General features: G+C 41.0%; 1 protein-coding gene and 1 pseudogene across 2 annotated transcripts in view; both read right to left on the bottom strand.

Moving 5' to 3' along the window:
* Window positions 1-16972, bottom strand: part of LOC127206457 (histone deacetylase 1-like) — a 54281-nt pseudogene extending 37309 nt beyond the window's left edge.
* The window catches only part of Fubp1 (far upstream element binding protein 1), a 909332-nt gene that overhangs the window by 591950 nt on the left and 300298 nt on the right, over window positions 1-17084 (bottom strand). The gene's annotated exons all lie outside the window — the stretch shown is intronic.

Genomic DNA, 17084 nt, shown 5'->3' with positions numbered 1-17084 from the left:
AAGGGGCACCCCCAAAACAGTGGGCGTGAATAGTGACAGCAGATGCTGCAGTGAGAATAAGTAGGGTAGAAATTAGACTAGAGGGCTGGGAAGATGGCTGAGTAGCGTTCTTGCTGTGCAAACACGAGGCCCTGGGTATAAATGCCCACACCCTGTGTAAAAGTCCAGCTTGGTGGCATGCACCTGTGTAATCCCAGGAATTCTATAGCAAGAAAGGAGGTGAAGGCAGGAGAATGCTTCCTGGCTGTTAGGCCAGCTAGCTAGGTGTATGCCGAGGCGAGTAACAGAAAGACCCTGTCTCAAACAGGCTAGAAGGTAGAGACAGATATCTACCCTCTCCACCCACTCTGTGGCACATGGGTCACATTCAACACCCAAAGACACAGGGACAGACAGACAGACAGACAGACAGACAGACACACACACACACACACACACACACACACACACACACACACACACACACACAAAGAATAAAGAAAGAAAGATACCACAGGCCAAATAAGAATGAAGAAGTTGCTAGATCGGAGTAATGATGTAAAGGGAAGTGACTAAGTCTTGAGAAAAGGTCCAGTACAGAATGATAGTTCCAAAAATATTTTGTATTTCAATAAGATTATAACCAAAAAATGTTATATTTGGGATCTTTTAAAATCTGATTTGCTCTTGTTTATTCCTGTTATTGTGGTAAAGAAATAGATACAGGGATGAATTTTTTTAGCGAAAGCCACAGAATACTTAGCTAAGCTATTAAGGACTTGTGGCCTTTCTCTTTTCATACCAGTCCCAGGTAGATCAGAAAGATAATTGCAGATAGCTCCTGCAGAGAAATTGTGCTCTAATATTAAGGGAAATGAACTCTATCAGGAGGCAAGTGGGGCCAAAGAGAGAAAGCAAGAGACAAAATAACTCACCTCTGTGCCTAAACGTGGAGAACAGAGAAAACAAAACTTATCCTTCTTAAACACCTTCCTCCCTGTGGGATTCGAGCTTAAATGTAAATCGCAGCTGGGCAGTGCTCCACAGAGATGGTGCCCAGTGGCTGCTCAGCTCCATCTGGCTCTAGGCTCCTGAATTAAAGCCCAGTTATCCATATGTGGTGCTGGAGTATCCTTTTAGAGCTAAAAACTGCCCAGTAGTGTTTTCCATAGAGTAGCCTGAAATAGGGCTAATAGTTATTAATTTGAGGCTATGCTATCCTTATTCAAAAACCAAACACAACCGTCCTTTAAGACATATATAAATCTAACTATTTAAATCATGTTGCTTAGCATACCATACCATAAAGACAAGGCAATCAGTTCAAATAACAATAGTAAAATAGTTTCAAATTGCACTATCATATTATAATGGCTAATGGAACAAAGTAAATCATTGGTACTGAATTTCTAAGGAGAAATTTTATTCTAAAAGCGAAAAAATAGATTAATTTTTAAGGAAACTTAATGCCAAAATTTTACTCTCCTAATTTATAATTAGTTTATTTCAGCCAAAGGTATCTTTTCTGATGTTCAGCATAACATGAGAATTTTGCAGTGTTTATGTGGCTTGAATTTTCAACTTGAATATATGCATAAAATTCAATTTCATGAATTGAATTTATTATACCTTGACTCATCTGTAGATTTTAAAAAGACATTAACAAAATTCAAAGCAAGGTCGTATTCTTTTTAGGGAGCCACTTAGAGGGTGATGTATGAGGCTATGTGGGTGATGTCTAGGTTATAGTGGGAACCTAAATACGTTGGAGATGTCATGAGAAAAACATAATTCTCATAATAGAGTCACAAGGACACTCTGATTCCAAAGGTCTGTGTAGGGAAGTGCTTCCCCTGGTCACTCACCCACTAGCTAAAGCACCAGGTTTCCAAAGGGGGCTCAGTTGCCTTTGGTGCTGGTTTGGCCAGCCTTGGTGTTGTTACTAAAATTTTGGAGGATTTCCATCTGGGAACTACAGAAAATCTGTAAATCTGCCAAAGAAACTTCAGGCAAGAAACGAAGACAGGTCAAGAGAGAAGCTCCCTGGCTTAAGGGGAGGCTGACCAAACCCACTGGAGTATTACAACACTGATAAAAACAAGAGACAGAAACCAGGGAAGTGGTTTCAGGGATCCTGAAAGCTGACCATTCCTTATTTCCTTGGCCAGAAGCAGAGGTGTCCTGGGTTCTGTCTTGGCCAGGGGCAAGGAATGCCAGAGGGATGCCTGCTCTGCTGTTCTCTCTCCTCTAAAGGAGCATCCTGCTCAGAAGGAATGCCTGCGGGGAAACTCCAGTCTGTCACTAATCCCTTCTGGTGTATAGCTTTGCAACTGAATCTCTGGATTTTCATCATGGAAACAAACTGTATCTATTCCCCAGTTCCTGCCCATAGCCTAAATTATTTTACGGTTTCAGCTCGTGAGGGGTCAATGCTAAGAAGTGAAATAGGAATTTGTAATTGTGAAGGCCACTGAAGATGGATCCCTTCCTCATGGTGTGGCTTTGGACCATATCTCCTTTTTCCCTGATAATACTAGCAAAGAAAATATCAAAACTGCCTCTGCTTAGGCTTCTTTGTTAAAGCAATGAATTATCTCTAACCCTTGGTTGATACATGACATGTTTATCTTCTTTAAGAGTAATCCAGCTAGGTCTGTGCCAGGAGCTCAGCGTATGGAGGTAGTTCTGACCTGAATAGAGACATTCTAAGGAGATGGGGGATAATACATTTTCCTTCGGAGAAGCCTTTCCTTTGGGGGCAGCCACTTAGAGCCTCTCTCATGTGGCCTGCTCACTTTCCTGAGTAACTCAGACCTTGTCTTTTCCATCTCGTTCTCCAGTGCTGACACGGCATACTTATACTTTGCCCCGGGCCTGGAAACTGACTTTATACTTTGCTTTTATGAATTTGACTATTTTAGTTCCCTTATAAATGGGTCAGTCAGCATTTGTACTTCTGTGATTATCCTACTTAACATAATAAACTCTAAATTCACCAGTGCTGCAAATGGAAAGACTTCTCTCCTTTTTAAGGTTAAATAATATTCCCTCATATACACAGATTGCATTTTTAAACCATACATCTGTTAATATCTTCTTAGATTGTTCCCATACTTTGTCTATGATAATAATTCTTCTGTAAACATAATGATACAGGTATTTATCTGAGACCTTGAATTCAAATTTTCAAAATATTCCCTGAAGTACAAAATTTGGATCACATACAAAGTCTAATTTTTATTTTTTGAAGAATATTCATCTAGCTGTTCATGTTTGTATCAAATTCTGTTCACACCAATAGGGTAAAAAGGTTCCATTTTTCTCACATCACATTTATATATAAACGTTACAACTATATATATGTTAATATATACATATTATATACTCAGAAACATCGTCACTTACTTTCTTGATGAACAGATGGCATCAATTTTTAACAAAGCCCAATACATCCATCTTTTATTTCATAGTGATTTCTAAATCCCTTAAAGATGTTTGCAGACCCCAGTGTCATGAAGATATTTTGCTGTGGTGCCATCATCTTGAAGGTTTGGTCTTGCTTGGGATTTCCCACATTAGCTCCTGACACATAGGGCATGTGAATGATTGTGTCGTGCTGTAAGGTCTTTACGTCATCCTGCCGGAGCCCGTGAGAAAGGCCATCACCAAAGAGAAGCTCCAGGACAGCGTAGACGCAAACTGCTCCACCATGTAGGAGGTCATGTCCTTGTCTTCACCACATTGCTCTGATGGGTGTCATTAGTCAGCGTCTGTTTCAGGATGTCAGTTCCAGTCACTTGTTTTGTTTGTGTATTTCTCAAAGGCACAGGTACCAGGGCATTTGCTTTATACAAACCTAGACATGGAAAAGTTGCTGCACAACACACATATGCATACGCACAGAAATACACTCACTAGTGAATATTAGGAAATAGAATTTATGTATCTTTCAGGAGTATTTCATATATAGTTCCCATTTTTACTTTATTTTCAAGATGAGTAATATTGAATGATTTTCAATTGTATTAATCCTGAACACATTTCCAGCTTTCCAACCTTAAAGACATCAAGTAAACCTCAGTTGCTATTGTGTGTCATCCTTATATGTATACTTTCCACTTTCTAATACTATAGACTTTTAATTAGCTATGAGTTAGTTTTTTTTAAAAATAATGGAATCAAGTTGAGTATATGATATCATACACTAGTCGGGAAGTTATTTGTTTCTATCTGTGGAACGTTTTTCTATGCATCTGCAATCATCTCTCTCTTGAATATCTAGAATAGTGTATCAGTCAGCTCATATGAGTTGATCATAAAACTCACCATGTTCTTTAATTTTTTTTAAATTTTTGATATTATAATTTAATCAGCATTTCTCTCTTCCTTTCCTTCTCCCTAAATCTTCTCTTATACCTGTTCCCACTCTTGTTCAAATTCATGTCCTCTTCTTTCACAAACTGTTATTTCATGCACATATACATTTATATATTCAAATACATATTCCTAAATACAATCTTTTAGTCTGTATATTGTATGTATACTTTCAGGACTGACTGTTTGGCACTAGATGAACAATGTGCATGCTCTTTCCTGGAAGACCTCTCCTCTTCTCAGCTTTACTTGGTTGCCTATATTTCTTCATGTAAGGTCCTGCTCTTATTTTAATATGTTTAAAATCTCAGTGTGTGCTTTCTTTGTATTGCTGATGCTAATTCATTCACCTATCATTTCTCCTATCAAGTAGCTTACATTGCTTTAATTTTTTGGTAGTAGGTTCTTTGTTTCATTTTACTTCTCGCTGCTCTTATTTTTCACCTGCACTCACATCCTATGCTGGGATTTAAAGTAGGTTGTTTGCTTGGCCTTACTGTATTTGGAATGCCCTTCTGAGGGTATCCATTAACCCTGGGACACCCCTTCAGCGAGGACGGCAAGGTTCACTAAGGCTGCATCTCTCATAACAATTGGGTCTAACTTTTCCCTACTTTTCATTGAGACTTCTTTTTGGATGGTGACGTTTAGAAGCTTCACAGAAAGTGAGTGTCAATGTTGTAGTGTGATCGTACTGAGACCATGAACACTTAAAGGTGAACACATTTGAATGAGAAAGAAAGAAATGAAGAGCTATAGGACATGACCTTCCCCACAAATAAACTGGGCTTAAGGTCACTTGGCACACTACAGTGACGCCCTCAGTTCTCTCTCTCTTGGAACTGCAAAGACCTGGGCATGGCATGCCTTGTTCCACCCCCATTCCCCCCGCTGCCCCCCTCCACGCGCCTTTGCAAGTTTGCTATTTCTTTTAAAGTTAATTCAGTTTTTGTGAACAAAGAAGAAAACACCATGTGTGGGCCTTTTTGTTACTGGTTAGCTGACTGCAACAGGCCACAGTGAACACTTTGCCACATTATCTCTTGTTATCTAATTTCCATGGTCCAGGAGCCCAGGAGCCCAGGAGCATGTTAGCCTTATCCTCAGTCCAGGCTCAGATGAGGCTGAAGGGAAGTTGTGGGACCACTTAATTATCTTTTGGGGATTTAGGCTTTGTTTGAAGCTTACTGTCTATTTGTAGAACTCAATTTCTTGTGAGTAAGTGCATGGTGCTTCTGTTATTGTCCAGGACCAACACTGAGACATCAGAAGGTCCTACCACTCTCACAGCTAACAGCATAGCTGCCCTTCTCTGTATGTTACACCTTTCATATTCTGTCTCCTGTGAAGTCTAACATAAAACACTTGTTTAAAAATTAATTCCTTTCTTATTCACTCCTCTTCTCATCCGCCTCCTTCATTTCCACTGATTATAATTCATTTATTCTAACTTGATATTTATTATTATAATTACAATGTGAAAATTTCATCACTTCTTGCATTCCTCCCATGGGAATGCTTGGCCCCTTGGGCCAATGCTTGGCCTTTCCAAAACACAAAACAAATATTTGTTGCATGGGTAAATAAATGAATCAAACCAATCTTGTATCTAAAAAAATGTAACTGATTTAACAACAGGAATAATCTACATGGAGATCTAGAGGGAGAAACTTAGTGTAAAGAAAAAAATGTAAATAGTGAGGCAAATCAATTCATCATCCCACTCCTCCGTCTCCTGCCGAGAATCAGCTCTATGTGGAATACAGTTCCACTGTTCTGTTGTCTCTGCAGCCTTCCCACACTGACCGGAATATTCTACCCCAAAAAGGTGGATTCTACATTTGATTTTTATCCTCAAGGACTTACATGCAAGCCAGTGATCTCATCTGAAGTGCAACCTAAACTCAAACCTATAACACAGGATTATTTTGTAAGGCCAAGGGAGAATTAGCTGTGTTAGATTTGTGTATCAAGAGAGGGGACAGTAATGTACTTGGTCAGGTTGTAATCACTGTCACAACATACATGTAATACATAACTTAAGTGGGAAGGCTTTCTTTAGTTTGTAGTTCTCATTTATATTTCTTCTGGGCTCATGGTGATGCAGAGATCATGGCACTTGCCCAAAGACAGACTGGAGACGGAGTAGAAGGAGACCGAGACCTGGAGACCCAGTAGAAGGGGACCGAGACCTGTTGTGGCCTTCAAAAGTTCTCTACCAGTGAACTCCTTCTTTTAGGTAGGTTTCGCCTCTTCAAGCTACTACCATCTCCTACTGCAGTAGACATAAACATGTTTTTATTTTAATCCCAAGTTTGGGGTGTGAAAAAGACTTGTGTGAGGGTATGTGATGTTTGTCTACTGGAACCAGAATTGTGAGGGGACACATGGTGTTTGTCCACTAGAAGAGGAACTGCCTCCTGTAGGAGCATGGTCTTTGTCAGGTGGTAAACATCCTGGTAATGGCTCTGAGAGGAGATCTATATGAGCCCAAAGCCAGAGACTTGTTTTTTTGTTTTGTTTGTTTGTTTGTTTGTTTGTTTTTCTTTTTGCATCACTTCATGTTACTTGGTTGGTCATTGCTTTGCATCTAGATGTTCCTAGAGAGAAACACTCCTAGAGAGAGACGCTCCAGAGAACACTTCAAGGTTCTGGGTTCTGGCTGCTGCTCTGGCTTCTGGATGCTGCAGTTGTCGTCACTTTTGCTGAATTTCTGGTTCGTTGTTTAATGGGTCTGCTGGAAACTGGGTGATGAAAAGTGGAGAGAGGAAGGGAGTCTAAAAAAGGTCTATAACTCATGTCGCCATTATTCTTTTTCTCTCCTATCTAGGGTAGTGGGTTGGAAGGGAAGTACAGTCATTAAAGAACATCAAATGAAGACAGTTTTTAAAAGATCAAAGCCTACAGGTGGCACCCCATGTTGGGCACCATTTGTTAAGGTTATTTTTCATATAACTGTGTTTCTCTTAGTTTTTCTCTTAACCGGGCTATCACACAAATAACTTAGCCCCTTTCATATTTGTTTATATAGATGTACAGCACAATCTTGAGCAGTTTAAGTCTGTTCTTAATCCTCTATGTTATCTTTACTATATCTTTGCCAAAATCCCCAAGTTACTGGCTTTTTAGTTTTTTCTTTGCCCCAGCCGAATCTTCTTCATCTCTCCTTCTCCTCTCTGCCAGTGCCTGAAACCCCTGCTCACTCTCCTACTTCCTCTTCTACCTCCTCCGCCCCAGGCTTGCAGGAAGTCCAGCCCTATCATTTCCCCTGCTCAGTGACTGGCTGTAACTTGCTATGTTGGCATACAAGGGGGACAATTGGGGAGCAGTGTTTACACAACATTGAGACAAGAGAGTCTCAGAACAAGGATTGCAACCAGATATAGGGGGAATACAGAAATCAGCATTTGAATTACATAATAATCATATCAACATCCTACAAAAGTGCTACTGCCTGGGAGCCAAGTGTTTGATGTACAGTTTGTGGGAGACAGTTCCAATTTCACATGCAAATCACAAGGGGGCATTTAAGCTGGTAAAGGGTTACGACTATGAATGACTGTTGACTTGTAATTTCATTTCAGGCTTTCACTACTCTGGTGGTGGATCTGGGAAGAGGCAGTATTCTCTGAAAGCACATTAGTTCCCATGAGTCTCTCCACAAACAATTTATTTAAACTGTATTAGTCAGCGTTCTCTATCTGTGAAGAGACACCATGGCCATGGCAACACTTATAAGGGGGAAACATTTAATTGGGGCTTGCGTATAGTTTCAGAGGGCTAGTCTGTTACCAGTGTAGCAGGAACATGGTGTAGAAGATCAGCTGAGAATTCTACATCTAGGTCCTCAGGCAGCAGGATGAGAAAAAGCCACTGTGACTGGCTTGAGCATTTGAAACCCCAAAACCAACTCCTACTGACACACCCACTCCAACAAGGCCACACTTTTTTTTTTAAGTTTTCACTCAGCTTTTTATTTTACTTTTTAAAATTTATTCTTGTTACATTTCAATGTTTATCCCATCCCTTGTATCCTCCCATTATTCCCTCCCTCCCATTTTTCCCTTATTCCCCTCCCCTATGACTGTTCCTGAGGGGGATTACCTTCCCCTGTATATGCTCATAGGGTATCAAGTCTCTTCTTGGTAACCTGTTATCCTTCCTCTGAGTGCCACCAGGTCTCCCCCTCCAGGGGTCATGATCAAATGTGAGGCACCAGAGTACATGAGAAAGTCATATCCTACTCTCCACTCAACTGTGGAGAATGTTCTGACCATTGGCTAGGTCTGGGTAGGGGTTTAAAGTTTACTGCCTGTATTTTCCTTGGCTGCTACCTTAGTTTGAGCAGGACCCCTGAAGGCCACACTTCTTAATCCTTTTAAACAGTACCACTCCCTGCTGATTAAGCATTCAAATAAAAAAAAGCATTCAAATACATGAGTTTATGTGGGCCGTTCTTATTCAAGCAATCACATTCCACTCCCTGACCTTTGTAGGCTTTTAGACATATTATAATGCAAAAAATGCAACCATTCCAACTTCAAAAGTCCCCATAGTCTGTGATAGTCTCAATACTGTTTAATAGTCCAAAGTTCAAAGTCTCTTCTGAGAGTCAAGACAATCTCTTAGCTGTAACCTCTTATGAAATCAAATTCAAAAAGCAGATCACATACTTCCAATACACAATGACATAACATATACGTTAGCTAAACCTTACTATTCCAAAAGGAGGAATGGGAGCATAGTGAGGAAATACTGGACCAAAGCTGGACCAAAAACAAGATGGAAAAACCTCAAATTCTGCATTTTCTTGTCTGATGTCAAAGGGCTCCTCAGATGCCCAGCTCCTTTCAGCTTTGCTAACTGCAACATACTTCTCTCACATTGTCTGGTTCTAGTCCCAGATTGCAGCTTTCCTCAGTAACTGTGCCATGATTATGACATCTCCAATGCTTGGGGTCTCCAAGTCAATCTAGGCTTCATGTTCACAGCTTCATATGAAGGTAGTCTGGGCTTCCATGCAGGATGCCCTTGACACACACCTGGCATCAATGGCTTCCTTAGCCACAGAGGGAGATTCATACCACCTTTATTGTATCCTTGATTCTAAGGCCAGAATGACATAGGGCTATCTGCCATGCTCTGCTGCTCACTGGGGCTGTAATATGCCCTCTTCACTCAATAACATCTGCCTGAGCTTTCTGTCTTTGATGGCTTCCCTCACTGTGTAAGTTTGGATGTCCTGGAACTTGCTTTGTATACTACGAGGAGGCTGGCCTCAAACTCAAGAGGTTCACCTACCTCTGCCTCCCAGGTGCTGGGGTTAAAGGTATGCACCACCACAGCTAGCCCTAAGCTTTTCTTTAATTCTTTTTTCACTTTTTAATTCCTTTTCACAACTTGGAGCTTAGCTGCTTGGGGGTCTTGCCTGAGGTCACCGCTCTCTTTATTTCATTTTGCACCAGCATTTTTAAAAATCTGCTTATCATCTTGAGCCTTGGACTTAACCCCATTACACTTCCTACTAGTCCTTTTCTCCTCAAACTGTCCTTCTTGTGTGTCTCATTGTTTAGCTTACTCCTTTTCGTGATTGATCTTTTGCATAAGCCTGGCCATTAATAAACAAGTAACACAATACTGGGTTGTCTGGAAATCTCCTCTGCCCATGCTGTTAAACCAAAGCTCTTCAATTTAGCCTCAGGTAGGTTTTTTTTTTTTTTTGTTTTTGTTTTTGTTTTTTTTTTGGACAAGGGGAGGAGAGAGTCACATTCTTTACCAAATTATCACAGGACTGGTCATTAGGCCACTTACTAATATTCTTTGACTCTGAAAGTACTTGATCTGGCCTCCAATGATTCAAACCACCCTCAACACTGTCTTTCATGTTTCTGTAGGATGACTGCATAAGCCTCACTTAATGCATTTAACTGCATTCCTAGTTAAAGTCCACAGTTGACCAACAATCAGCATGATGAGGCCTGCCATAGCAATACCACAACCCCACTCCTGGTACTATTTTTCATTAGTCAGTACTTTGTTGCTGTGAAGAGACACAAGGACTATGGCAACTCTTATAAATGAAAGCGTTTAATTGGGGGCTGTCTCACAGCTTTAGAGGTTATGTCTGTTACAAGCATGGTGGCAGGTAGACAGACACGGTATAAAAGAAGAAGCTGAGAGTTGTATATTTGAATCCTCGGGTAGCAGGAAGAGTACAAGCCACCGTACCTGGCTTGAGTGCTTGTGTCTTAGCGTTTCCATTGCTGTGAAGAAACACCATGACCAAGGCAAGTCTTATAAAGGCAAAAACGTTTAACTGAGGCTGTCCTACAGTTTCAGAGTTGTAATCTATTATCATCATGGCAGGGAGCACAGCAGCATGCAGGCAGACATGGCGCTGGCGGAGCTGAGAGTTCTACAGTTCTGCAGGCAGCCAGGACACTGAATGTGTTTCAGACTGGGTGTAGCTTGAGTGTTTAAGACCTCAAAGCTTGCTCTTTCTAAGCTGGTGTTTCGTAAAGATGAAGCTGTGTTCAGCTCGAGTGCCAGGATTGTGAAGGCCAACAGTGAGAACCCAGACGAATTCGAGTCTGGCTAGCATCTGTCAGGTGATGCTCGAGCTGGAGATGAGCTCAGATCTCAAGGCGCAGCTCCCGGAACTCAACATCACTGCGGCCAAGGAAATTGAAGTTGGTGGTGGTCAGGAAACTATCATAATTTTTGTACCAGTTCCTCAGCTGAAATCTTTGCAGAAAATTCAAGTCTGCCTAGTTCATGAATTGGAGAAAAAGTTCAGTGGGAACACGTGGTTTTCATTGCTCAGAGGAGGATTCTGCCCAACCAGGAAAGGACGCACGAAAATAAGCAGAAGCGCCCCAGAGCTGCACCCTGACAGCAGTGCATGACGCCATCCTTGAGGACTTGGTTTTCCCCAGTGAAATTGTGGTGTATGAGGTTCCGTGTGAAACTGCATGGCAACCAGCTCACAAAGGTGCATTCAGACAAAGCACAGCAGAACAATGCGGAGCACACGGTGGAAACCTTTCTGGTGTGTATAAGAAGCTCACAGCAACCATGTTACTTTGAATTCCCAGAGTTTCAGTTGTAAAGAAAATGACTGAATAAAGTGTCATTTAATAGTCCTTTAAAAAAAAAAAAAAAAAAAAAAAAGACCTCAAAGCTCCAAGTTCACAGTGACAAACTTCTAACAGGGCCATACCTCCTGCATTAAGGCCCACCTCCTAACAGTGCCATTCCCTATAGGTGAAGCATTCAAACACGAGTCTATGGTGTAGGCTTTTATAAATCCATTTTTTGGGGGGTTCTTTAATGTCCTATACCTCCCTTCCAACCCACTTACCCTAGATAGTGAGAGAAAAAGGTTAATAGGAACAGGGGAAGTAACCTTTAATAGACTGAATTCCTTGGAGCAATTCCACTCTTTGTTGTCAGGATTCCAGAAGCTCCATTAAACAGCAAAGCTTTAATTCAGCAAAAGCGACTACAACCACAGCAGCAGTCAGAACCTGGAGCAGCAAGCTGGAACCACAAAGTGTTTCTCTGGAGCATTTCTCTCTAGTAGCATCTCAAAGCAGAGCAATGAACAGCTAAATAATGCAAAAACCAAAAAGCCAAGTCTCTTGTTTGGGGGCTCATAAACATAGTAATAGACATAGATGTAGACGTAGGTGTAGGCGGAGGTGTAGACGTAGGCCTACACACACACACACACAAACACACACACACACACATACACACAATACGTCCTCTCAGAGTCCATACTAGGATGTTTATCAGTTGGCAAAGACCATGGCCCCTGCAAGAGGCAGTTTCTCTTCTAATGGACAAACACCACGTATCTCCTCACAAGTCTGTTTCCAGCAGTCGAACACTTAACACCCTCACACAAGTCTGTTTCACATCCACAATTTGGGTCCAAGCAAAAAAACAGTTTACATCCATTACAGTATGGAGGACAAACCGATTTAAACCACCACATTCCACTCCATGCCTCCCACAGGCTTGTAGCCATCACAAAATGCTTGAAAAGCCCCCACAATCTATCACTGTCTCAACAATTTTAAATGTTCAGTCTCTTCTGAGATTCCATGCAATTCTCTTAACTGTAATCCTCCATATAATAAAAATGAAAAAGCAGATCACATACTTCCAACACATCACAGTGTAGGATAAACGTTACTCTTCCAAAATGCAGTGAAGGGAGCACGGTGAGGAAACACTAAAACCAAAGCAAGACCAAAAGCTAGCTGGGAAAATGCCAAACTCTACATCTCCATGTCTGATGTCAAAGTGCTCTTCAGATCTCCAACTCCTTTTATCTTTGTTGACCTCGGGCTGGTCCCCCTCCCTGTCAGCAGCTTTTCTCAATAGGTATATCCTACAGCCCTGGCCATCTCTAACATTTTAGGGGTCTCCAAGGCAATTGAGGCTTCACTTCACAGCTGGAACTCAGCTTCTGCTGCTGCTGCTGTTCTTGGGGGTCATCCCACCAAGAACATCTCCAAAATGGTGGGGTCTTCTTCTGCTGTAACTGGGCTGCACTTTCACCAGTAGCCTCTCCCAGGCTCTCCTCATGGTACTAAGCCTCACCTTTGTTGCATAACCCCATCAGTCCTGGACCTTCAACCAACACAGAGACTATGCTTTCACCAGTGGCCTTTCTTGGCCTTTCAGCTGCTCTCCATTGACTCCTTCATGCCTTCCAACCCAGTACTCCCTGTGTGACTTTTACACATTATCAAGTCTGGCTGGTCATGGTGTCTCTTCACAGCCATGGAACTCTAAGACTATTTGAAACCCCAATCCCTACCCCAGTGATACATTTTTTCCAATAGGACCACACCTACTCCATCAAGGCCAGACATCTTAAACCTTTCAAACAGTACTACTTCCTGCTGACCAAGACCAAGCACTTACATACATGAGCCTCTCAGAGTCATTCTGATTCAAACCACCACATTCTTTCCTGCATTTCTGTATCCTTGTCTACTGCCAGGAGTGTCCTACTTCTCCACTTGGAGGGATTCTGACACTTTAAGACACAACCTGAGCGCACATTTTCAACAAGCACTTGGCTTGTGTGTCCAGGAATTGTGTGTGTGTGTGGTGTGTGTGTGTGTGTGTGTGTGTGGTTTCAATTCTCTCAATTCTCAACAGTGTCGCAGCATTCAAAATATTTGTATTTCAGTCTGCACTGAATGCTGACATTGTCTGTGTTCTTTGCTCCATATGACTTTTGAATATGCCTTCACTTTGATAAAGTGTGGATTCACCCGATAATTTATTTAGTGATATCCTCAGCTACAGCATAGTGACAACTACATGTTAGGGAACCATTGAATGTTTAAGAACAGGTGAGGGTACCTAGAATCAGGTTATGTCTGTCAGGACTGACCAAACTTGCAAAGAGCATTACACTGTGACCCTTTAGAATAGAGAACATATTTTTGTTCATATCTTGGGATTACTATGTGAGATTGAAAATGAGGTAATAGGGAGAAATCTATTGAAAGTAAGATCATTAAACACATAGTATTAGCTCATACTACAATGGAGGGGCAGAGAGGCTGCTGAGACCCTTCCTCATGCTCCTATTTCCTGCCTTTTCTCTATCCTTTATTATGCCTTATTTCTTCATTTTTTTCTTTTCCCTCCCCACTTAACCCTGTTCCCTCTTTTCTTTAAATTTCTATTTAATCACCTCTCTAATGACGGCTAATTTATTAAACATTGCAATCGCAGGTTCTTCAAGTGCATCATGATAGCATAAGTCAATATTTCATGACCTCTCCAAGTCTAAAATTACTGTTAGCTCCACGTCCAGCCTCAGCTTGTCTGTTTAGTTCTGGCAAACCTTGTTTCCAAGGAGATCCATTTTTGAATTTTATTCTTTCTATTTAATTTGATTAAAACAAAAATTATGACTCATTCTCAGGAAAATGAGATGAAACAGACCTATTTCCTATGCACTGTTATTTTTTAAAATATGTATACTAAAGTGAGTTGGTTTTAGGCATGTACACATGCATGTATGTGAGAGGACAGAGTGTGGTGCTTCTCTTAGCCTGGGATCTGATTTTTTTTAAACAAAAAGTTTTATTTGCCTTAGTAAGTCTGGTTTTTTTAGAATTCAGTGACCTATCCCAGAAACATAGATATTACAATGATAAATTATAGTTTTGTGACAAGTTTCATTAACTCTATATTATTCTCATTATGTAAAATAATGGTACATTATATTTTGCATTCTCTACCTTATATACTGTCTACTCCATTTCTCATGGGACCAGCGAGAAGTCTAAATGCTTCTATCTTGACTTTTTGTATTTTAAAGAAATATGTTCCAGAGGCAAAGGCAAAGTGCAGGCATATAACCAAACAGAAGCCCTCTATAGCCCTTGGCCAGGCACAGACTAGAATCAGTGCCCCACATTTGTTATGAAAGGAATAATATATCCTTTTATCCTAAGTCTGCCCTACTTCAGATATTTTGAAAAACCTGTCTTTTAAAAAGTCAGTGAATGAGACTGGGTGATAAGATTAGTGTTTAAGGAAGTGTGTTCTTTCTGAACAGGTCTTAGTTATCCTCAAACAGAATCAGCTATTTTGTGTTGTAGGTTTTTTGTTTGTTTGCTTGCTTGCTTGTTTGTTTCAAAGAAAATTCTTGGCATTTTATCTCTGGGCTCACAGGTATGTTTTAATTTTTAACACCGTATTTATGGTTTTCCATCTTATTAGAAACAGAATGAATCAAAAAAATGGTGTCTGGTATTACTCATAAATGGAACTAAATTATTATATTAACATTGTTCAGGCTACGAGACTTGTAATGCCCCTAAGTGAGAAGAACCAGGTACGTCACATGACCAGCGCAGAAGACTGGAGATTTCACGAAGGACTTGGATATCTGTGAAGTGAAAAGGAAGATTCTTTCCACCCACTTGGCTTCCACTGCATTTTATGCACCTTTCCCTACTGTGTTCCTCAGGACATGCTTTCCTGCTGTCCTACGTACCACACTTATTCCAATCTCCTTTCCTTCATGCTTGTCACCCTGTGTATCAACCCCGTTTGTCCTACCTTGCCATGAGGCTCATTTCCCCTCCTTAGTTAGTAACATGATTATCATGTACTTGACAAATGTTAAATACCAACCACTTGCCTGTCATGACATTGAATTCAAACTCATTGAAAAATGACCATCGTGAATTGGGTAATTTAATTCTAAAGTGCTAGATGGGCTTTTTGTCTAGTCTTGGTTACAAACTTGTGAATTAGTCTTTTGCTGGTGGCTTTTAGGTCACCTGTCACATTCTTTGCCACTGGTAGGATCAAGATGATGTACCCACTGGCATCCAGGTCTCTTAGTGACCTGACCTCTATCTGTGTGGGATTAGGTGGGGAATGTCCTGCAGTCACTGAGGGCACTGCTGAGCTGTCACTTCAATACTTTATAATGGGGGGTAGTTTTATACCTATCATGTTTTTCAAATTATATGATATTACAAATCATGATGAAAAAGCTCTTGGAAATAAAAAATTCAGTGGTTGTTTCAGCTTCTACTGTACTGGGTCCTTTCTTTATTAAAGGGCCTCCACTGGAGAGAAGCTGCCTTGGAGCTGTGTTGGCAATATCTTCTGACCACCCTTGGTAGCTTCCCAGTTCCTATGATAATTTTCAATCCAAAGAAAGTCTCTAAGTGAGGAAATCTCCAGATGCCTTTCAAATGAATGGTTCTTGTTAGTTTAACACTGGGCTTTCTTTTTCCTTCCTACTTTCCTTCTTTCTTTCTTTCTTTTTTTTTTTTAATGTAGAAATGTGCTGTTTTGTTACAAAGAGACCCACTGCACTAAGCTGAAACATCTCTATCATGTTAGACATGAATGGCTTGAAAATGGCTTCATAAGACTCATCTTTGATCCCATCTCTGAGCAAGTATAGTACATGCCTTTGCCAGCCCCAATATCCTGTAGGTTCCCGGTTCTTGGGAAGTACTCTCTGTATTAATGAAAGGACACAGTCATGTGCCCATGGTGTCGTGTCGGTCTCTTCCATGCCGTCACCATGGTGAATGTCAATGTCGATAACAGCACGCCCTGTGATACTTTAGCAGCTCCAGGCTGGCCAAGATGATGTCATTGGCGTAACAGAAGCCAGACGCTTCAGACTTCTTTGCATGATGCAGACCCCCAACCCAGTTCACAGTGGTGTCCGTCTGCTGCTTATTAAGTTTCACAGCACTTGCCACAAAGCCACAAATAGACAACTGACAGAACTCAAACAAGCCATCAAAGACTGGACAGTCCTCACCAACCTCAAGTCTCTGCATCTGCTTGCTGTACTAAAGCATGTTTTCTGGGTGGATGGAATGCCACAATTTAATGTAGTCATCACTGTGGTACTTGGTCATCTCCTCAGCATTGGCTTTGTGAGAATGATAGACTTCCATTTTTTTTTTGGTAGAGACCATAGTTGAGGAGCAAGTTGTGTGAGTCATGTGGATTTGGTGAGGTTTCATTGGTGGCCTTGCCCATAATAGTAGTTTCCAACATCCCTGATGAAGTAGCAACAGCCTTTCCACTTGGTGCCTTGAGTCTGTGCCACCTTGCTCAATGCCTGGCCCTCCCATCAGTCCAACACTGGCCTTTCAATGAATACTATGCATGGATTTTAGGCTTTTTAAATTTTTTTTTTATGGCAAAAAATTAAA

The sequence above is a fragment of the Acomys russatus genome, chromosome 23 (genome assembly GCF_903995435.1).
Source record: "Acomys russatus chromosome 23, mAcoRus1.1, whole genome shotgun sequence".
NCBI classification, from domain to species: domain Eukaryota; kingdom Metazoa; phylum Chordata; class Mammalia; order Rodentia; family Muridae; genus Acomys; species Acomys russatus.
The sequence above is the reverse complement of the archived record's forward strand: the minus strand, read 5'-3'. Positions and strand labels throughout refer to the sequence as shown.